General features: G+C 37.5%; 1 protein-coding gene across 11 annotated transcripts in view; it reads right to left on the bottom strand.

Annotated features, from left to right (window-relative positions):
• Positions 1 to 24,502, bottom strand: part of TBL1X (transducin beta like 1 X-linked) — a 200,912-nt gene that overhangs the window by 94,293 nt on the left and 82,117 nt on the right. For 2 of the 11 annotated variants that reach the window (XM_074814862.1, XM_074814868.1), the window contains exon 3: positions 11,632 to 11,735. The exons of 7 other annotated variants lie outside the window; for them this stretch is intronic. The gene's annotated coding sequence lies outside the window, so the exon portion shown is untranslated. Of the gene's footprint in view, positions 1 to 11,631; positions 11,736 to 20,339; positions 20,596 to 24,502 lie in introns of those variants that run through there. 2 more of the 11 variants (XM_074814869.1, XM_074814867.1) reach the window with 2 other exon arrangements.

Genomic DNA, 24,502 nt, shown 5'->3' on the forward strand with positions numbered 1-24,502 from the left:
GAGGTACCCGTCAAGCCAGTTTCCATCACCTCATCAAAACACAAGCACTTGACTCCTTTTGCTTTTGGCATTTGTCAAGGTACTAGCTCCCAAGTTAGAAGCTGTGGCAGAACCATAAGGGGAAAAAACTCAACACCCGTCACAGAAGGAATTAGAGAGGCAAGGGCAACCCCTAGCCACTCACATCCCTCGAGCGCTTTGCAAAGCTGTGCACTTTTTCAGGAACCTGGAAGAATCCTAATACCTTGAGCTTCGTTCAACAATTTTCAGCCTCTTTGGTCAAGTATAACATCAGCAAGCAATTCATCCAGAACTGCCGCTGAGCACAGGACTGAAATGCCAGCGCGCTGCCTCAAACAGCAGGGGGGACACACAGAAGTGCTCCCTGAGAAAGCTTCCAGTGGGAACTGATTGAGCGTCACTTCTGTGCAAAAAGAAGTAAGTAGGCCAAAGAAATTACCTTCCTGTATGTTTCTGGGGGAAGTCTAAAGGAAAGCATTTATGAAAATCAAACATGAAAGATAGCCTGACATTCTTCTGCAGTAATAAACCTATTTGCAGACTTTTCCATGCCTGCCATCGAGCATGATGAATAAAGCCTTATTTCCTATTTCCTCTGCCATTCAACCGCCATGTATCTTGACTAGTTTCCTACTACTGCATTTCAAGCCTTAAGTCTTATGCTCAGTTTTTGTCTATATAATCTAATAATTAAATGCTGTAAAGTGAAATGAGATACTCATTGGAGACTTTTAAAATTAATTATACTCCTCCACTCAAATGTCTAATAGCTTTTAAAACTATACATTAAGGATCATTTTATGATATAATCAATTTAATAAATAACATATTTAAACACATCATCATGAGAAGCTTTCATAAATCCAGCTCTAATTCTCAATCTGCAGTACTACATGTTCTCATTTACATCACTGCGAGACAAGTACACCATCTAACCAAATACAACTAGTCACCTGAGAAAGAGTTATACCTATCCTAATCAGAGGTGAATGACTATACAAGGGAGAAGAAATGACTATTTAAGCATCACAAAGTATTAACAATAGATCAGCTGGAAGTCTGTTGTTTTTCTGAGTTTGTCTACTGAATACATATAAATCTCCATCTACCTGGCTACCTATATAATTACCTAATTCCCAGATGGCATTCTGAGATGGCTGTTGTCATCTTATTTTCGAATTGTCTCCCATCTCATTTTTCTGTGGAGTATGTTTATGCAAAATATAATATACTCAAGAAGCATAACTGTGCAAATATAAAATCTGAAAATCCAAGCAACAATTAGAGGATTTTTCAGTTACAACTTCTTCACGTCTTATGGGAAAATTGTTAAGAGTATTATTATATTAAAATTATCTCTATTCAATATGCTGACATTACGCTATGCAACAGTAACTAACACATACTGAGGCTGCTCTGATGACAAATACGAGGAAAATAACTGGCTCATCTGTGATGAAGGCTTCTGCAAGATTCATGGAGTTTAAAGGACACCACAGAATACCAGATACTCATATTGTAGCACTGTAGATGGAAGTATTGTTATTGAAGAAATTGTATTGATTCCTTCTCTCATAATTATACTCATAAATTGGTTGGGCCATGTTTTCATTTCTTTTGTTTACAAATCTTATGTACTGGATCACTAACAGCTTTTATCAGTGATGGGATCATTTAAAGGCCATTGCTACAGAGCAGGCAGAAGGTAGCAGTATAAGCAGCACTGGTAACTGGTAACACAGGCTGCAAGAGCTAATCAAAACCCATAGTAAGACTGGCTTTGGTTACCTTGCTAGACATTTTTAGTAAAAACGTTCATTCTGTCTCTCTACCGAAAAAATTTTTTGTGTGAGGACTAGAACCAAGTAAATAAATGATTTCCAAGAATGAGGTAAGGGGAAAGAGACAAATTAGATTAAAAGATATGATTTCTTTATTTTATTACCCGTAAGTGTCAGTGACACTAAAAAGTTACACAGATTTCTGTTATGATTGGGTGAGAGCATACATGTGGATAGTTGTAATAATTTGTCATGCTAGCAGATGCCCCTACCCATCATGCTTTACTCAACAATAAAAGAGTTTCTTAATATCTAGTTTCATACAGAAATAAGTGCTAATATAAGCTTTGAAATAAACAGTATGCAAAGACAGAAAATGTTTTTTAAACTTCTATATTTAAAGTTTCATTGGTAATATTAACGTTACAACCTATCACTACTTACAACAGGATTAAGGTCTCCACAATTTAGAAATAAATTGAAAAGAAAAAACTCCACCAGAGATCAGAATACAGCTGCAAAAGTGATTAGAGTGTTGTAGAAAATACTTTAGTATGAAATACTTGGAGAGTTCAACTTGCATAGTTTAATTAAAAAAAAACAAAAAGAAAAAGACAGATGACCTGATTACAACACCTAGGTGCTTTCATAGGGAGAAAATACCAAGGACCAACTGGCTTGTTAATCTAGCAAAAAAGGGTATACATAAAACAAATCAGCATCTGGAAGCTGATGCCAAATTCAAATGAGAAATAAAACATGTGCTTTTCATCACCTGTGACTAACCATTAGCACAGCTATCAAAAGGAGAGTGCAGAGATTCTCCATTTGTTGATATCAACGCTTAGTGGGACTTTTCTAGATGATGAATTTTTGTGAAAATGCAAGTTATCCCGTAGTCATACCGGGTTTCATACAGATAGGCGAAGTTTGCAACACAGAAAAAGGGAGATCAGGTGATGCAGTCATCCCTTCCTGGTCACAAATTAAGTATATTATGATCTGAAACTATTGTCTAGCTTTGTAGCTAAAGCCCTGGATGGTGATGAGCACCACCCAGGCTAAACTGCTGGTGCTAGCACATACTTAGAGACACATACACATATAGTGAGAGAGGGGGTGTGATTCAGGCCATATGTGGAGTCAAGAGGATTACAACCATCCTTCCAGAGACAGGCAGACTAAATGCTGCTGCAAATAATATTCTGACTTCGGAAGCCTATTCTTTCCTCCACAAGCTGAAAGAACTCAGTCACAGGAGACTGATAGCAGGAGTCCTCTTCACAAGGGTCACTCGGGGCATCAGTAAGACAACCAAAGGCAGCCAATATGAATGCTGCTCTCTGCATCTGTGCCTCCACTCCACAGGAGCAATTAGTAACAGTGCTTTGTGTTATCAGCTACTTGCCAGTCCCATCCCTGTGGGCAGTAAAGCTCTCTGGGCAGAAAAAGCTTCCTACGGGGGTATTTCAGGGGGTCTGACAAGCAGTTCTCCACCTCAGCTAAAATGCAGGTGTTGCCGTGGCACCGCAACACCAGGTTTCCAGCTCTCTCCCTGCAACAGCAGCCTTACTCTGGACACACAAGTAACATGGGCTTCTCACAAAATGAAGAGTGGGAGAAGAAAAGTAAATAAGAACAAGAAATGGCCTGGACATTACAATGAACTGCTCTCATATTTAGCAGCCTTAAAAATTTTGTCCCTTAAGCAAAGATAATGAAAGATATTGGAAGTGTCAATTTAGCTAGTGTTAATGCCGTTGCTATGCCCTGGGCTGCTAAGCTGCCAGGAAATTTAACCATGTTTAAATATCAACCAAAAATACTAGTTAAAACATTTCATTCCTTTTCACTAATTGTAAATCTGGTACACACGGTTTAACTTTGGATGATGCACTACTTTTGAAAACACAGAAGTCAAACAACGTAAGTAAGTCCATCAATCTCCTTCTCTCTCAGATACTCCACCAGACACAACCTGCATGAAGCAAAACTGTGGAACACTCTGACACCAACCCACACACAGGCAGTTAATACAAAAACCACTGCTTATATCTGAAGTGCAAATTTAACCGAAGAATACTAATGTTGCCTTTCACCCCTGTCCCCACAGCGCCAGTCAGAGAGCAGCTGCCTGACAGGACACGGCAGAGTACAAGCTCGGTTTCAGTGCCGTTTACACTGAGAAGTCAGTAACATGACATTCGCTTAAAGGGGGCCTGAATTTGGTGCGGCCCTTAGTAGGCCATAGATGAAATACTGCATTTATCCACTGCTTCATATGTAGATCTCCTTTTGCACCTGCATGACTTTAGGAAACTGAAAGTGGGGGCCAGATTTCTAGGAGGCACTTGAAATTATCAGCTGTGCAGGCAGCTAGGGGTAAGAGCACCTAAATAGTACAGTAGATTTACTTTTGATTTAAATTCGGAGTAATTAGTCACATCATTTAGAAAGATGTTTTTGTAAATCTTACTAAATTCGTCTAAATAGATTAGATACTGAAATATTTTTCCAGTCAGATTTATGTTTAAATACTATTTCTGCATGGTTTCAACTAAATAATTTTATTTCTTTTTACAAACAACACAGGTGAGGAGAAAACAAACCAGTGACATTACTATTCTGTTTCATCACATTTCTCTTAATGCTGTTCCATAATAAAAAAAACATTAATTGGGTGACTAATTTATTACCCCCCTCCTTTCTGGCTTTTAAAGGCACAGGAGAGTGTAATGATAAATAGGCCATCTTCAACAGACATTGAACTACAGAAGCATTTTTGAGAGATTTCACTGTATCTCTGGGAAAGAAATGCAGGATATCTAGTACACAACATGAGTATTTTGCTTTCTTTCAAATTGATAAACAGCTTTAATATTTTCAAACAACCCCTCAGGGATTATACTCATAGTAAACGAGGACTATATGGAAGATTCCAATAGGACATCAATAATTACGCCACCCTTCTGCAAAAAATAACCTAAAATGTATTTTCTAAAGCAATTCCTAAAAAGTGCACGAATCGGTGAAGAGAACATTCCAACTTCTGCTGATGTGCTGGGTTTTTAGCTTCTTTAGGGATTAACGTTTTCTATAATCACAGCAGTATAACCACAGCTGTGGCTACCCCTGGGGCATGACCAGCAATTAGTTCGTACAAGGAGCATGGATAACGCTGCAGTAACATGGAGCCAAAACCAGGACCACCATTTCCAACACAACACAACGTGCTAGGTTTCTCTATTGTATTTCCACAGAGTACCTATGCACTGGAACTGCAATCTCTGTTCAGAAAAACCCACACAATGCCTTCATATTAATGCATTTGCACTAAGGTTTTATAGAGTAAATAAACACTAATGGCTTGCTATCGTAAAGAATTTCCTCTCTAGATACTTACGTATCTATCTTTCCCCCATAGCCACCTCCTCTAAAGGAAGTTAGGAGAGTTTTTAAATTTTAAATCTACCATAGACAAATGCTCAGATTTGATGAAGGAAACAAAACCATGAGACAGAAATCAGAGCCAACTTTGAAATAAATATTCATTATAGTACTAGTGCAAAAAGTTTTCCCATGGTAAATCTGAGCCAAAGCAACAAAAAAACCTCAGAAATAACCCCTGTCTTCCCAGAAAAACTTAAAATACCTAGACTTGAGACCCTCCCCCCAGAATACGGCCGTCTTTCAGGTGCAACTCACAAAGCCTGGGCTGACACTTTGAAGCAAGTGTCTCGAGGGAACCCAAAACAGCAAGTGGAAATTCTTTTTATGTTTCATCTTAAGTAACTCTCTCAAAGCTAGTGGACATCATGAAATTAAGAATTTCAGAAGCACTGTCTTGTTAATTTGACTATATTGTGCCACCCCTTTTATGCAGGCTTCTCCAGAGATAAATTAACTCTTAGCATCCCAAACAGTAACTCAATACAACCAGTCTTAGAGCCAGACTGGAAGCCACAGTTACAGCATTGACTCTCAAAATCATTTACCACAGTCAATGCTTTGCCTGCACAGATGCTTCAATAGCTTTAGCTTTTTTCTGCTTCAGCTGTGTATTTCAGTGTAGTATATATTCTTTCTATCACGCATAATAGTTTCGGAGACAGGAGATACATGATCTATCTACCATTATTTGATAGGCCAGTGCTTTCAGCAATAATAATGAATTTATAGAAAGCTTAGCTGTCAGTAACCAAGGCAGGTACCAATACTGAAAATACTTAGCACTGTAAGAGGATTTTTTACAGTACACGGATTCATGGGTGCTGCGGCCTACAACACAGCAATTCTGATAATTTTTTATCACAAAGATATACACATATCAAATACCACATTTATTTTACCGACCCTCAGGCAAACCTAATGCTATTTTTCTAATTAACAAGTCCAGATTAAAAAAAAAAAAAAAGTCTCTCTTGACAGTAACTCATGAGATTTCTGCTGAACTTTATACAACATGAAACAAAAAGCACAGCATGTCTAGGACTGTTGTGATGGAAATGTAAAGAAAAGTGCTTAATTATTAAACCTGTGATACTGCAGGTAGGTGGGAGAGAATTATCCCCTTCAGAAGCATTGAAGTATAATCCTCTCATTTGTCTATTTAGCTCTACCTCAGGCGAAAGCATAGAAGAAACAGAAAAGATGACATGTAGTCTCCTCTGCATTGCCGTAACAGTCAGCATTAACTGATTTAAAAGTAATGCAAGCTTAAAAAGAAAACCACACAATTCAGTTTAATTCACATAACTTTTGCCCTGAGTAGATGTCATTCTAACCTAATAAATGAACTTCCAAGTCTTTGGCTCCTGGTTGTGCAAATAGAGCATTGCTTTCAGCATGCACACCTTGGAGGCACCCAACTGCAGAGCAGTACGTGAAAGGATTTTTGTTGTTTCCCACATTTGGACCATGCAAAGTGTCTACAGTTTTCTTGAGGTGCATCAGTAATGTGAATTGCAGCCTGCGGCAAAGCCAGAGCTAGTACAATTTTCTTAAACGAGGTTTAATACATGTAGCCAATATCATCAGCTTCATTTTGGATTAGCTGTAGTTTCCAGGAAATTTTGAAGGTGGGATACGATGGGCACTGCGGTAATATAATCTTGATGTTGGAGAGGCATAAATAACCATTGCAAGGTCAGGCTTTAGGGGAAATGACTACAATCAACTTACTAGGAACAGAGATGGCAGGCACTTTGGACATGCCACAGGGGATCTGCGGAGCGGCTTGTCCCCAAAGGACCTTTTGTAACTTCATCTTGGGTGGAACTTCAGCTCCACATCACTCTAACCAGATGCGTACATATGGTAATTAATATACTTAAGTCACATTTTCCTCTTACATTACAGCAACTGTATGAAAGACTCTAGGCTAGAAGCTGCTGAATCAGGAAATGGATCAGAAGCTAACTAAAATGCCTTTCCAGTTATTGATTCCTGCTCTCTGTTTCATGTCAGCTTCCTAGAATCCATCCAACACAAGCACGAAAGGGTAATGAGTTTCTGAACACACACTCTAATAGTGCACACTGCATCAAAGCTTTCAGTAATTGCCTGGATGCTGCTTCCCAGCAGTACTAAACAACTTAAATATAATTAGCTGGAAGCCCTATGGGTTGCATTTCCCCACTGGAACACCTCTTACACTAATCCATTTATCAGGCTGACAGATGACTGAATCACTGGTACCATGGACCCATTCTACTAATAATATTTCTCAAGCCAACATTTTGGTTTGCTCCTTATCTGGTACATTTTTGCAAAGAAAAAAACCTGCATTATTTAGAGTGGGGAGAGAACCAGACACATAACAGATTAATCTCTTCCCAGTAGTGAACAATGTTATTTGTTTGATTAGCCCACCAAGTATAAAATGTTGGAGCTATCAGGCAGAAAATGGAAACAAAATGTATGCATTATGGAATTGCATGATGCCAAAAATAACAGGGAAACACACAAACACTGAAAGGACTTTTGGAAGTTTTCCAGCCATTCAGAAGTTTTTGGAAGTTTCAATAAGAGGATAGTTTTCAGGGTATCCTTCCTGAAGATGGCCTCACTAGCTGTCAAGTGAAAATTTCTCCATACTATTTACTTCTGGTACATCCTTCTAAATGAAAGGTGACAAAAGGAAATTTTAAAGCTGTTTGAATTATATGCACATAGACATGAACTGAACATCATGCTGCCACAGAACTACGCACTTTGCAAGCTGCTAGAGAATTCTCATAAAAGTACAAAAAAATATTTAACTTCTTGGGACATTTTCTAACGCTGTAACAAAAACTATTTTATCATTGTATCCCTGTGGCCTTTATTTCCAGACAGGTTCCAATAAGTAGACCTCTGCAGGGGCTGAAATTTTGGGGACTGCAGGCAAGGTCTTCCCAAATGTGCCATGCTGTTGAAATAAAGTCATTGTAAAAATGATAAATGCTCATCAAATTCTTTTAAACAATGAAAAAAAATTACTCTAGGATGTTATACTCTTATGCTTCCTTTCCAACAAATTGTGGGACAGGATATAAAAAGGAACAAAGCTGGTAATGGCCAGTAAGAAGATCTAGAAAAAGAGAGGTTTTAAAAGGTGCCCTTCTTCTAGACCTGTTATACTGTGGTCAATAATCCATATTCTGGCTTGGAATCACCAGGACCCAGCTAGAGTGGTAGCTTTGTTTCATCTGGTTATTTCCCCTGGATGTTCTCATTATGGACAGAGAAAATCCTGATGTCACAAAAAAATAAAACAAGAAGAAAAGACTCCTTGTACTACTACGTGAGCCAAACCAATATGCTTGTTGTAAAGCTGACAGTCAACATTCATGCATTCTCTTAAAGAGTACTGCAAGTTAAACTTAACCCATGGCCTCACCCTTTTACCTGGGAAGACAGCCATCAGTATGAATTCAATTCCAAAGAGTGACTACAAAAGGTATACTTAGTATTTAACAATGAAAGAGATAATCAAAATACATCCAGTGATCAGAAACTGATTTAGCTTGTGAATCCAGCAACAGTAAGATAAGGTACAGCCTGCATTTCTCTGGCTCAAGACCAACAACCCATCTCAGAACAGGGCCAAGGAACAGCAGCTACTTGGACATCACCAGACTTGATTTTTGAAAATGCAATCACAGGTGTTTACACTGCCTGGTAAAGTACCTAGCAGGTTATTAAATACTGAGTTGTTTGGGATTTCTTCATGTGAACCCGGGAGCAGAAATCTCAGTTTCACAGGCGCTCTCCACCCACTCCTTCCCTCAGGCCTGAAACTGGAAAGCTCATCCCAGAGACATTGACACTTGCACATCAGCCAGCCAACTTCTCTGTCACTCAAAGTCAGCCTCTTCCTTCCCAGCTTCATCTCCTCTGTTTCGTCTATTTTCTAGTTCTACAAAAGAGCAGACAGTATCCTGAGGAAGGGCTGCCCCGAACCATACGAACCTCAACACTTGTCAGTCATACTTTCACATGAAGCGCAGAATTTCACACTCCTGTTTCCACAGACTCCTTTGAAAGGCAGTGGTATTGAGCAGGAAAAACATCACATCTAATCAAAATAACATTCTGAAGTAAAAAATGTTGAAAAATCTTCTCCTGATTTTAGCCATTTTTAATAAAACAGGTCATGGTCATGAATTTCCTAAGAAAGAAACTGTCTTTGCCAGGCAGGGAGTTTAACATTACTTTAATTTGTATGCTTTACAAAAAAACTTGCTGTATTGTCAGTGAAGCTGAATTTCCTGCATATTATTTCTCATTTGAGACAATTCTTTATTTTTGAGGTAAATAATATCTCTTTAAAGCCCTTCCAAAATTATTACATAAACAGATTCTTCCCTTTATTTTAAGCCAGGGGCAAATATACAGCAGCTTTATAGTTAAATAATTGCGCTAAATTCTTGGGGTTTTTTTAATAGAAGCAGAAAAAAAGAGTTTGAGGAGAAGAAAGGAATCATCCAAGAATAAAACTTACAGCTGCAGTCATACTCCACTAACTACCACACTTCATATGGCAGGCAGTGTACACCTGGAAGGACGTGCCATGCTAAGCAGTTAGATACTGCAAAAATGCAGGCGGTTTTATAAGTGCAAATAAATGGCTGTTCTAAAAAGCATGGCAGAAGTGACCTAATACATTGATCTGCAAACAGAACACTTATTTGTAGTATCTATTTGGAAATTTGATTTTCATATTCAGTAACTACGATCTTCAGCATTAGAAAGAGACTGAATTTTCTTGCAAGATGACTTCTGCACAGGCTCCCTCTTTGGACTCCTGACTGGACCAAACCCATTAGAACTGGTTCTAACTCCAGAGCTGGCCTTGCTTTGAGTCAGCTGTTGGACTAGAGACCTCTTGAAGTCCCTTCCAACCTGAATCATCTTATGATCCTACAATAATAATCTCTCCATTACATATGCTTGTTGTGCTATTTACGTAGAAAATAAGGAGCTTCATAAGAAATGTAAGGGCACAAACTTGCATATTGAATCCAGACAGACCCAAGGTCTTAAAAGTTATCAAACATGAGATATTCCTTCTGATCATACAGAATTTACGCTGGTCAAGCAACTATAACAAAGCTAAAGACTGATGACTAAAGACACAGAATGTTTTTGTTATACTGCAGATTACCTTCCAGCATTACCTTTTCCTTTTACCTAAATCACTTGTAGAGCTATAGGAGTAAAAACTATTTATATCAAATAAATTACAGTTTAACTATGTGAATTGTAATCTTCCCCCAATTAAAATGCATAATAGGTTATACTGTCTGGATATGAAAAATGACCTGAGAATACTGGCTAGAGAAATACACTAAATGAAAAAAAGAGCATGAACATGAATTTATCTGCAGTAAACAGGGCTGTGAAAAACCTGAGCATTTCAAAACATGCAGACAAAAAAACCTTCCAACAAATGTCACACAGACTTTGTGGTAAAGAGCACTAGTCTGGCACCTTCTTGGTCTGAGGAACCCAATCCTTTGAGCTGGCCAGTAACCTAGGTATCTCATCACATTTGAACTTTTTAGTAAAATATTGTATGAGTCAGCAGTAGAAGTGAAATTCCAGGGAAAAAAATCTTCAGAATTATCATCTACATTTTACAGGAAATAACTTCTCTAAATTTGGATCCATTGACTGGTTATTCTGATTAATCTGACAGTTGACTCTAGCTGTCTCATCATCATATGCCTTACAGGAGTAAACAAGTATCTATACCTCTACACTCAGACCAAATTCACCTCTTTTGACTAGCATATATGAGAATTTTGACTATACATATGAGAAAAGTTTGTTTGTATAACAAGACTGGGATAAATCCCTTTAATGAATTTCAGTAAAGTATTATCTCTCAATATATGTGATGTTCTATGCTTTAATGCAATTCTGATACCATAAGTAGCACGATGTAACCACCTTTGGTTTGTTTTATTTCATTTTTCCATCTACCGTAAGACGTATTTTAGCTAATAAAGATCACAGATTTTTTATGACTCTGTAGTCTGTACTTTATTGAGGAGACACACAGAAAGAGTAGTCAAGATCTTAGTATTAGTAAACGGTTATTTAAGTGATTTACCCAACACATGGTTTATATTCTGTATCACATGATATGTCCATACATAGTAAAGTTCACAAAGTATGTTCCAAAGCCATTAAGAAAAATCTTAAGTGTCAAAACTTAAAAAAAACCCAACAAACCAAATGCAAAATCACACCAAAGCTTGAAAAATCAACTAACTAGTTAAACTTGTTGAGGAGGGAGAGAGACTATTGAAATGCAGAAAACTGCAAAGGTAAGTTGCTTTACTTTTTCCTGAAGCTTCTGGCCTTGCTACTCCAGCAGAGAAGCCCAAAGGTCCTGTTTCTGTTGCTTCATACATCATTTCTGGAAAGCTTGCAAGGACCAAAGACCTTAAGAGTGGAAAGGGAAAAATGCTTCTATTTCTGCCAGCACCATGAAGTGTCTCACAGTGTTTAATACTTACCTTTAATAAATTCTTCTAGCTCTGTTCAATAAACAGTTGGTTTGTTTTTTCAAATACTAAAGTAAGAAATGAAGAACATCTGAAAGTCATACAGATCAGGACAATAATCCGAATTACAATGCAGACTGCTTAAATTAGTATACATACATGTATGTCCTAATGTAACACTGCACCTTCATGTACATTTTATAGCACTGAATTTTATGCAACCAGTATGTGATGTTACTTTTAGTCTGCATTAAAAGGTAATTTTTCCCAGGGTCTCAGAAGTGCAATTACCATTGACTTCAAAACAAAAGGGAAGAGGCCTGAAGTTCTGGAAACCATGTCAAGTCTTTTCATCTTGAAAACTAAACTCTCCTCCTGCAAATTGAGAAAACTATTAAAAGTGAGAGCTAAGTATTTGCACAGAAAGATACCTGCTTTTATTGTGCTGTATTAATTGAAACAGAACTTTTTTATTTCATGATGGAACATGTCAGGATGTCCATGCCACTTAACTCTGATTCCAATTTAAGTATATGTATATGGATGCTGATGCCTAAAGCTGAGTGTATGAATTTTCAGTCTTCATTATAATGAGTGGTTTTCTTGTATTATATTAGCAGGAAAAGAAGGACCTAATAGCAAAAGATTCACTGAAGTCAAAGAAGAATGATAGCAATGATAGCAGCAACAAAAAAAAAGGATCATTTAAGAGTCTTTTTGCATAACAGTTTAGAGATTCTGTTTACATCTAAGTGTTTTAGTGAGATGTAAGGTGTTACAGTCATTTTTTGCCCTGGCCTTTGAAATTATTTATGAAAATTCTGAGACATAGACTAAGAGGCTTAGAAGCTCTGCTTAGAAATTCTGGAGGACGGGTATTAAAAAGTTCCATTTCATCAGGGTAGCAATCAGTGTAGCCATATTCCCAATTCTATCCACTGTAGAGTGCAATTTCAGGCTGCAGTCATGCTCCTTGTTCTGACTGAAGCTTCACAGGTGTAGCCTCACTCCCTTGCTTCTCATAACCGCTCTTCCCTTACATTCCTGCTGAACATTGCTGCCCCTCAGTATCTGTGGAATAGCTGCTTATGTTAAAAAGATTCTGATTAAAAGAGTTCAGAGACTTGGTGTTAAAAAGTTTTTAAACTAACCTAGATTATAGTGAACAAATCAGGTTAGGGAGTGACTACATGATCAACTAAATCTCGTGGGAGCAATACTGAACAGTTGTGAACAGTGGGGGACAGGAGTCTATTCAGCCAATTCAGCTGCTTCCAAAATAAAATGTGGGAAACAGAGAATTGCTCTCTCCCTTAAGTTCTGCTCCTTTCTTTTTTTTTTTTCCAGTATCTAAAATCCTAAAATTTGTATTGCTTATTCAGGCTGCCAAGTTTCCTCAAAACAATTACCTTTCCAGCAGTACCCGAGTTCAGACTTTCAAGGCACATCAATATGGTAGCTAAAAAAACCCACCCAAACTAAATGCCCCCCACCCCCCAACCACCACCTCAGTAAACCAGCAATGAATTTAAACACAGTCATCTTGGCGTCCTCAATTCACCTTGTTACTGCACCTCCAGTTGCTACAGCACAGATGGGATGCAACATCTCCCACTGTTTGGGGATTGCCCCTAAAGGTGAGCCATATGTTTTGCAATACCCAGAAACAGCAGGATAAGATAAGGAAATCTCTGCAGCCTTAAGGCAGAGTTGCTTTGATTTCACTGCTTTGTGTCCTGCCCTTATTTTTTTATTTCTTTTTAATCGAGAGCTTTTGCAATTTAATTTATCTGGTTAAGCCTACAGAAAAAAAAATACAAATACTGTGTTTGCATATGTGTGTATGTAATGCATAGGAAAGCTCCTGTGTTATCTGTGTGTGTAACATTTTACCTTCCACTAGACAAATATATTTTTAAACAGTCTGGAATCAAAACAACATTCTCAGCATTCAAGACATTCTGTCATCACTGCCCATTTGTTGCCCTCTAGGTTTCTTTCAGTTGGCAAATTTCCCATTTAAGGAATTATCAGATTCATCTGCTTAGACAAGACTGCAAAATAAAATGAAAAGCTGGATTATTCTAGAGAACTCATATTTTTCTTCCAGGGCAGAAAATCCAGTGCATAAGAGCTGAACATTAACAGCAAATGGTACCAATCTCTCAGACTTCACAATTCTACCTCACTATACTCTGCGAAATCTAATTTTGACTAAGACACCGCAACATTTATTTTACATTTATACTTTACTTTTTAAAATATATTTATTGCCACTTATGTTAACCTGTTTTGAGGCCCTAAATATTATGCTCACATGCGATGGGGTTTTTTTACTGTTGTTCTAGTAAGCAGGCTGCTTGTGCATACTGCTGCTTCTACGCAATTTAATTACCAATTGCTTTGCTAACATTTTTGCTACATCATATTTTTTGCAGAGAAAAAGTATAAGAGAAAAAGGAAGAAGACATGTAAAAATGAATAAATTACCAGTTTTCCACAGCAAGATGATTCAGGATTTACTTGAGTGATGGAGTAGCTTTCATGTCAGAAGCTGTACTGCAAAACCATGCTTGTGTTTCTGGGCCCACTGGCTGCTGCACCAAGATTTCTGGAGGCATATGCCATGGTTCTTAGTACTGTAATACTCTAACACTCTATGCAACCCTTCTGTATGAAAGTGTAGGAACACTACTTTCTCCCCCTACGTAGAAAGAAAACTGGGAAGGTCTGGAGAAATGCCTCAACATCAACTTTCCTTACTAAACAGCTGAAGCAAGTTTCATTTTCTTGCCACTGATGAACTAACAAAAACTCTATCAAATTCAGTGTACAGTTTCAGGCGCTGAGTGCATACACACACGCACGTGCACCCAAGGTAAGCAGATGATGAACATAAGACAAATCCTAAGTGATCCTAAAGTGATTAACATAACAGCAAATCCATTACTGAGCCAGAACTGCTTTATGGAGACTACTGCCTTCCAGTATTGATACTAAACTACTATCTTACACAGTTCACACAAGTAAAAGTCTATTTCAAGGTGTTATATTGTTATAATACAGTGATTAATCAATTTATTTTTAAAGCCTCCTCTGAGAGCTTAAAAATTCATGATTCACTTTATTAGTATTCTGTACAGCTTTCCTGTATTTTTTGAGTAGTATGATTCAATTTACCTGTGGTTGCTAATGGTCGCAATAAGGAAAATGCTCCATATAAAATCACCATTCCACATACACCCAATGGATCTCCTTAAAATACACTGCGAATCCCAAACAAAAAGGACTGCAAGCGACAAATCCCTTTCCTTTATTCTCAAACTGGCTAACCTGAATATGCTGTTTGTGCAAAAGGCAGACAGGATGGACTTGTGAAGAAATATTGCAAATGGAACAATGAAGTAGTGCATTTTATTTGTCCCATGTTAGGTTAGAAATTAGTCCATAAAATCATTTGGGTTCAGGCCCTATTGACTCACATTTTACAAGACAAAAATTCATCCAAGAGTTGATGCTATGAAATGAGGACTACCAAAGAGCATGGTGAACCTGGAAATTTGATGTGTTCCAGTTCACCATTAAAGATTTTCTACTAGGTTTCAAGGATCTTCATACTGTCTCATTTATTTAGACTGCACATTCTAGTAGTCAGGCTTGGGCACCAAAAGATGCTAAGTACTGCACTTTGCCATTCTGGGCATAAAGGATTAAAAATTTATTAAAGAAATCCAACCAACTGTTTAATAAGATTGAATCCATCATCCATAGGAATTGCCAGAGACACAGACCTACAAATACATTCTGGTTTTATTGAATGTAGCAAGATATACAAGCACAGAATCTCATGAAAGAGCCAACCGATAAATAATTTTGTGCCATCCGATAGTTCATTCTAAAACCTGAAGTCATGCACCAAAGAATAGTAAGATATACTGTAAAGTAATAAAAAACAATGTAAGAAGAGCAATGTATAAGGACATCTATCATTAAGATATACTATTATGAGGTTCTAGCAACATAAACCATGGTTGATTATCTGAGTGATTTCTCTGTTGTGTGCACTGCAACGTATACTCTGGAAGAACAAAGTTCATTACTGTGGAAGTTAAATGATCTTGTTGTTTCTCCTTTTTCTTGATCTGCCGAGCTATTCAAAATTACGCAACTGAGGGGTGTTTTCAGATGGAAAAAGTACCTTGGTTCCGAAAGAGGCACTGGCGCGTCTTTTCAGAAATATCATGTTAAAAATAAACCATCATAAAAATCACATTGTATTGACTCTGTGACTCTAAAAATGCACTCTAGACTGTCTTTACCATTAAAGGTGATGAATATGTTCTAATTCACTGGTGATTTTTCAGGTACAGGCAGCCCTCCACCAAGGCACTTCACTTCTTCCTTCCCTGGGAAAAGGGGGCACAAATATTGTCATCAGATGGCAATGCAGACCCACCACAGGGCTAGTGAAGGGGCACTTCATTAGGAGTCTGCTGACAGATGCAAACATTCTGTAAAATTCTTTAAAGCAGAAGCATGCCATTAATTTCAGTATTTATTGCTTTCTATGAAAGATAAGTGACTCAACGTTCAGAAGGGCTTTACAAGGCTAATATTTTGTCCCTGTCTAATGCTTTTTTGCTTCGTGATGTGCCTGCCTATTATGAGACTAAACTTATTCCAAAGAATAAATTAAGCAATAAGACATGACAAGCAGCACATTTGTAGGCAATTTACTTACCACCTGAGGCATGCTACAGCAGCTCAAGGCCAAAGGTTGAGTAACTTTAACCATTCAATAAATGCAATAATAATCGAACTGAAATGCACAGCATTGGGAGACTTATTTCTATCATGATATGGGATTTATACATGGAACCAAGTGCTTCTGTGCATTTAGTGACTGTTATTAAATAAATGATACTGTTGAGAAACTTCTTTTAACCATTGTCCTGAAAACGCTATCCAATACAAATTAAATGTGGAGGTTTATATACATTGTTCTATGACCAGACGTTGCTTGTGAAATGACAGAACTACCCCCTGGCCTGTAGGTCCAGTAGTAGTTTAAAAAAATCCATACAGACATGTATAAATATTAAAGGACTGGGTAGCACAGGGCAGGATGGATATAAGCCACTTTAGGGATTTAGCAACTGGCCTGCACTATCCTGATCACATACCAATTAATTAAGATCTAGTCGTGGAAGCAACAAACAATTAATTGAAAATAATTTAATTTTTTCTAACAGCACTACCTCACCTCATTCTGAAGAGACCATGCACAGACACATGGCTGGGCTACTGGAACATTGTTCACTTTGTTGGTCCGGCTTTAATGAGTAAAACAATGACATTATTTAGGTTTGTGATTCGCCAGTCACAGTAAAGTTCACCTCTTAAATAAATAGAGCTACAAGCTGGCTTTAATTTGTACTCGGCATACCAACAATTGATTTTCCCCATAAACTCACTCTCTTTCTGCTCTGCTTTGTAACTACATGGTCTGATACAGTTTAACCCTGGTGCGGAGAGCTGCCTTTCATCTACATTTCTAAAAACTCCAAAAAATTAACACAACTGAGAATAAAAGATGTGAAGATCCACTCATGAGGTTGAAAGACTGGACAGTAACTGGTTTTACAAGAAAGCACAGCACCTGTTTGGCCTGTTGTCTTCATTCTGCTCTGATGAGTCTTAATCTGTAAGGAAGGCTATTTTTAAAGATGAAGATAAGAATAATTTAAAAAACTGAGAACTAGCTACTGGATTCTCTTTTCCTGTCTCTTCTACCCTACTCCCCCCAAACAAGGGAAAAAAGTCCATCCACAGTTGAATACTGAATATGAACACATGTAAATAAAACCAAAATCCTTTAAACATTAGCACACTGACGTTTTCTATGATCATTAGCAAATGAATGGTATCACAGCCAAGCTCCTGGATATTAAAGACAGAAACATACAGCTCTGAGAAAGGCTGCCACTGCTCCTAATGCTCAGTGAAAACATGCTAGCAAAAATCCAAACACAAGACCATTCTTATTTTCTGATTCTATATTCTATAAAGATGTTTCTTACAGTTCAGTCCAGACAAAATGTAACTTACAGTCTCATACTAAAAGTGTATTTGTGTTCCAATTTACAGAAGTCATTCAACTATTCTAAATTTTTTAATGTATTTTCCACAAAACACAATTCTGCATGATATACACAATATTTAACATTATTTTAAATGCAAATTTAAAATTAAAAAACCATAAAACCAGACTTACTATATTAAGTCAAACATCCACTTTAGCCAGTATCTCTTCTTTAACCATGGCAAAAGTAGGTATCTAATGAAGAATGAATGAACAAAGCAAGGACACAGCGATACTCTCCCTGCGCCCAACAGTCTACAGCTCTGGGATCTCCTGGATGGTTCCAGTATCAAGACACACCAGGATGTATTTTAGTGGAACATTAATGCATACTCCTTGAAATTTATGACCACATAAAAAAATCCTGCTGTAGATTGTTGGTAGGTATCATTATCATGTTATGGGTCAAAATACCTAACTATGATTTTAGCTATCTTAATTCTTAGTTGAATGCAACTCTGTCTTTAATTTTTATATTTTTTGTTCTAAGTAAGAAAAAGATTCTAGCATTCAACTCCTTCTTTTGAACCTGGCCCAAATCCTGAACCAAACACACAAATACTTCTACAATAAATTTGCACATCAAAGCTCTGCATGAGAACTGGGGATTTTCACAAACACTTATTCAACAAATGTGAAATCTTCACATACATGTACATAAGCACAATTTGTAGAGGTAATAGACCTATCAAAAAATTAACCAGAGGTATGTTCTTGCACATTTCTTCCTCTTTGAAAAACTGATTTTAGGACTATTGTGCCCCTGCTGAAATGGTGTTCTTTTCATGCAAGTGTAATCACTTGTCATTGCACCTGAGAACAAACCCAAAGTATGCAGTGATCTTGAGGACAAGCCCATTGCTCACTGACATTTTCCAAACATTCAGTCTTCGGACTTCTACAAATTTCCTTCAAACCAGGGGGACAGAATTGCTGGGTTATTACTGAGCAATTCTTATATTTTAGAGAAGAACTGCCAATGTCTTATGTTACTGCTGCTGCTGCACTGTCTTCTACTTTATTCCAGCTGAATAATTAAAAACCCTTTAGTCCTTCTGACAGTCCTAGACTCAGCAAGGCTGTTAATCAATATCACATAAAAGGGAATTAGGCTTAGGCAACTGTTGCACAAGGCAGAATGGATAAGGCAAGAGGGAAAGAGATCTCCCCTTTAGAACAGAAGACTAATTTTCTGTATTTCACAACACACCCTACCAAACACGCACACAGACTTGTGAACACACGATACACACAGATGTGCAGGGGAATCCAAATTAACCTCAGCAACCCACAGTCACCTATCCTTCCATTCCTTCCTAAATTCCCTGTCTTCACATGTTGCAGGGATTGAAGAAAACTCTCAGCACCAACGTATTTGAAATATTCAGTTTACAGGGAAAATTTGACTGCATTCAACCACTTCTGAAACTTCTACCATGTGACTGCAAAAGGGAAAGATAAACAAAAGAAGGTATTTAATAAATACTATCTGAATTCTGCTCAATGCAAAACATTTAGGAAGACTTATGTTTCCAATAATTTCAGGAATTTTTCTACAATCTCTGAACTGGCCACAAGTTACGTATTTTTTCATTCTTTTCTTGTCCTGCAATTAATCAATAGGCTATTAAGAGCAATCCTAGGCTGAGAGTCCCAACAAATGAAAGATTCACATGAAAGGGTGTAAATTTTTCCCCATGCTGCCCTGCCACCATGCTTATGCTCAGATCTACCTAGAGAAAATGAGACACAGTTCCCAAGTCTCTTCAACAACTCTTTCTTTCTGATGAAATACTGCAGTACTGAATTCAGAAACACTTCAGACTTCCTACCAGGCCAAGAAATGAACTCACAAGTCAAAGAACAGCAATTTCAGGTAGTTAAGTAAATAAATTAACAGTGATGAAGACACCATCAAGCCACTGACATAGAGGTGGAAGACTTTGTGTACTCTTTACACTCTGCTGTTCTGGGTGACCTATTATATTTCATGTTTAATGACCTGGTATTTATAAAGCACACTAATTCAACTTTAACCCATGCACATTGCAAAAATAACAATTCTGAGTAATGAGGAATAGACAGCATTTCAAATGGAAACACTAACTGATTATTCTTTATATTATACTTTCTGAAGCACTTAGCTGAAATTCAATTTTGCAAGAAGCTAGAACAGTATTTTCCCCCCAAACCTACTGGTAAGGTGAACAGAACCTGTATGTTCTACATCTATTTTATAACTTGCTTCATTTTTTTTGTCTCACCAAGATTTGCTTCAAGCAGTAGGACGTGTGCTCCAGCTAGCACTTCCCTCAAAACAATCCGGAAAACATATTCCATACAGCACACAGTCCACACTCATGAATCACAGAAAGAACAGGAAAACAACTTCAAACAAACCTGGGCTTTTTTAGTTACTTCAGTCCCTTCCCTGGAACTGCTTTGGCCTCAAGGAAGGCTGGCCAACTTCTGGCTCCCAAGCCAGAGAAGCGATGGTGGTGTGCCAGAACTACGCTGCTGACTTGGCTGGGGAACGCACTAGCAGGAAGGACAGGGCACCTCTGGGTGTGAAAGGAGGCGAGGCAGAAGGGGCGGCCACAGCCAGAATGGCCATGGTCTTCATTACGTGCCCCGAGCTTTAGCCCTATGCCCAGTCTAGCGTCCTTCTGAAGGGGTGCAAACAGTGCCTTGCTGCTGTTATCTCCCCCTTCCAGAGGTCACCCATTTCACTTCAGCCAACACCCTACGTGTTTGTGGGTCTTGGCCAAAAAGATTCTGGTGCTGCATAGTCATTTACCACAGTGATATTTTAGTTATTTTTTTTCAGAATTTCTCATTACACACTGATTAATTAATCTTTACAGCAGCTTGATACCGCTTACCATGAAGCTGTGTTACATACATACCTAAGGAATAATGTGTGCTAACCCACATTTACTATTTTAGCACACTATTTAGCTAGAAAGTAATCAATGACCCTTTCTTATATACAGGGTCATCCTTTTTTTAAAATGGAAATTAAACTTCAATTAAAATATAGAAAAAAATCCATCTTTTAAAAACCATAAGAGCTTTTGAAATAAAGTTTTACCAGTTAATGAACGTTTATGTAAAATTTGCATGACATTTAATAAACAGTTCTGTATTTTGAACCAATTCAATACGTACCCGAGGAATTATTTGTAACTAGAGAAATTAACTGAGTATTTCTGGTACCTATGTCCTCAAAGATTTTGAAACCAACAGATCTCAGCCTCTCTTTCTTAGTTTTCTAATGTAATTACTAACTGGGAGAAAGTAGGGGCTTTCCTGCCTAGTAATCTCCCAAGCAGTTTCTCATCTTTAAGCTATTCACTAAATTGATAAGCAGAAATGAAGAAAAGCACTTCACCTGCTGGAAAGGCTACAGTTGCCAAATGTGGGTTTACTACCTTACCCAGGTCTAGGTGCATAGTCAGAATCTTCCCACAGTTGAGTTGATGACTTTCTCTAAAACTCCAGCAGCAAATACCGTCTGAATATTATTTTCATTAGATCAATGAATTTAATATATTCAGGACTTGATAGGTCCTGATTTTGGTTAGGATTTAATAGGACTTACAGGTCATGATTCTGCATTTCATATTAAATTGCAAAGAAAATCTGTTCCATTTCTAGTAAAAATTCAAATATATTGAGAGATTCATATTGACTTGTGATTCAGCAGAATCCCCTCATGATACAGCAATTGCCTGGAGTGGATGCAGTGTGTCAGGCAATACTGCTAGACTTGCAGAACGTTGATTAAAAAGCGTGTCTTAAAAAATGGAAGTGGTAAGTATGACTGTAATGAAAGCACCCAGAGAAATCCAAGCAAGAAACTAAAGACAAAGATACATAAATAAAAGCACAGCTCAGTTCCCAAAATAGTTTACATTACCAAACTAATCTCTCCTTCTGTAGGGTCACAGCAAAGTGTCATTGTATTTGTAATCTAAACTGAAGCCAAAATTAAAGATACACAGAAATAGTATTTAACAAGCAGAAGTATTCCACCTTCAAAACTTGATTTTCTATGAATAGATGTCTAAATGCAAAGTAATTTAAAAAAACCTACATTTGACAGAAATACTAATTCTTGCATAAAATGGGATCTCCCCTAAATGCCTTTATTTGACCCAACTGACCATAATGTCTAACAATTTAGCTCAGCATACAAAAACCTTATTTCTCCCTTTCATCAAAATGGACTGTCACACAGACCGGTCTGTTAAATGGGCATCTTTGCCCCTCCTCTAGACATTTCTCCTGTGATACCTTCCTCTTCTGTTTATTACAGAGGCTCTGGCTGGGATGGGAAATTGCATGAGACAAACCTTCCTTTAATTAGTGTAGATTGCTATGCCATGAATCAACAAATACACACCACCAGTGCTACCACTATAGCTGTCTTTGTCTCGAAGGCCTATTTGTTTGCCTCCAGTTTCCACCAGAACTCAGCTGCCTTAATCCCCCATATGCCACTCACCTTCTTACTTCGCTGTGTGCCAATTCTTCACGCTAAAAGGCAGTCTGTACATGTATGGAATTTTTTTTTAATTATGTCTCCAACCTACCAGCTGTCAAACTCTACTTGACATTTACAATAGTGTCTGCAGAGTAATCTGTAGCTATTCCTGTTTTTTTCCACTGTGAACTACTCTTGCTCTTACTTTATGAATTCACTTTCATTGTATACTCCTCATATAAAGCTTATCCTTTTTTGTATACATCTATATTATGGTCGAGTATGAAATTTGAAATAGTGAAACAGTACATTCTTTATGATGACGATGAATTGCGTAATATGTATCGAACAACTCCTCTTCAATTTGGCAGGCAGAACACATCTTCTCTCTCTGTTAAGGCATTAAACCATCACTTTGGACTTTGGGAAAAAAGGCTAAATTAAGTTTTCAGTGAAGCTTTGCTATAGACCTCTGATATAAAGTAAAAGCTATATCAAGCAACCAACAGTCATCTTAAATCCCAAATGTTTTCATGTTTTGCATTTAAGGTTGGATGATAACTTTGCTCTTTTCTTTTACTGCAGCTCTCAACAACAATGAGCAGTCTCAAGAGATGAAAATAGTTTCTTAGTCTGAAAATCATATGGAAAAAATCAACTGCCCTTTAAAAAAAGTTATAAATGTCTGGACAAACTTTTCCCAGATTTTCCGCCTTCAGTTATTTAATGAACATATGGTTATTTATAATGTGAGCTACACTTGTAGTATTTCAAAAATTAGTTATAAACATGCCTAGAGCTGCTCAGCTCCTCCCAGGACTATACTGACCTCACTCAATACCCTTCCAGTATTGTTTGCTTTGGGATCTCTTTGACAGTGAGCCCATGTTCTTACTTCAGTGTCTTCTCTCTGCCTTAAAACTTACCTTAGTTTTCCTCTCTTAGCAAGTAAGTACCTTATAGCAGTTACTTTATTTTCAGAAAGATCATAACATCAGATATCAATTATGACAAATAAAAACCTTGGACAGCAGGCACAGCTGATTAAAAATACCTGTAAAATGAATGCAAGCTCAACTATATTTTAAACTAAGTATTCAAGGGACAATAAGGAGTCAATCATTTAGGTTAGTGAAATGTAGCAGAAGTGAATGGTTGGGTTGACATCTTTTTGACAGGTACAATATAGACGTGTCCAAGTGACGTTCCTCTTACAGTCAGGAGACAGGCACTTCTGGAGCGTGATACACCTGATGGGTGAGACTCTGCCCCAGAAGGAGAGAGGCCATGTGCTGGGAGGACCTAAGCCTGAGCTAGAGATGGCTCCGAGGTACACAAGTCGCATCTCTTACCTGAGATCTTAACCTGAGATCTTACATCTCTGTAACCCGAGAAGTTAGGTGAGATGACTGCACCCAAAAGACCCTATGTTAATAAGCAACAGGGATATAGATGAGACTAGAAATAGAGTCTTCCTTCTACTTTTCTTTCTTATGTATGTATGTAAGTGTATTTCCTTTTTTTTTTTTCCAAACAAAAAGTTAGGCAGTATCACCCTGAAAATCTGCTTCCACGTTTATACAGTTTATTTTACTCACTGCTAGTATCCATGGGGTCTAATGAAACTTCTCATGTAAATATACTGGTTTGCTCAAAATTCCTTCCTGTTTAATGGAGAGTTAATTCAATTCAGTGTACCATTTAACTCAAATTGTAAAATGTCAGTTTTTGCCTTTGCAATCAACATAAACTGCAGATGTAAAATGTGTACCAGAAGACAGAAGGTTTTTTTAATCCAACATCTAGCGTTTTCTCAAGTACTCCAGTATGCCCTTTTTTCTACTTTTGAAATTTGATCCTACTGTGGAAAAAAACCAAACCAAACCAAAACATTGACCAAAACATGAATGTTGCATTTAACCATGACTTCAGTTGAAAAAGAAACTGCTCATTTCTTAAATTTCTTCTTAAAGTACATGGAATTACTCTTTGTTTTAAATATTCCTATTCATGATTAATTGCATTTTATACTTCATTTGGGGATTCCACGGAACTTTGTCCTTGACTCCCTTATTCT

The sequence above is a fragment of the Strix aluco genome, chromosome 2 (genome assembly GCF_031877795.1).
Source record: "Strix aluco isolate bStrAlu1 chromosome 2, bStrAlu1.hap1, whole genome shotgun sequence".
Classification (NCBI taxonomy): Eukaryota; Metazoa; Chordata; class Aves; order Strigiformes; family Strigidae; genus Strix; species Strix aluco.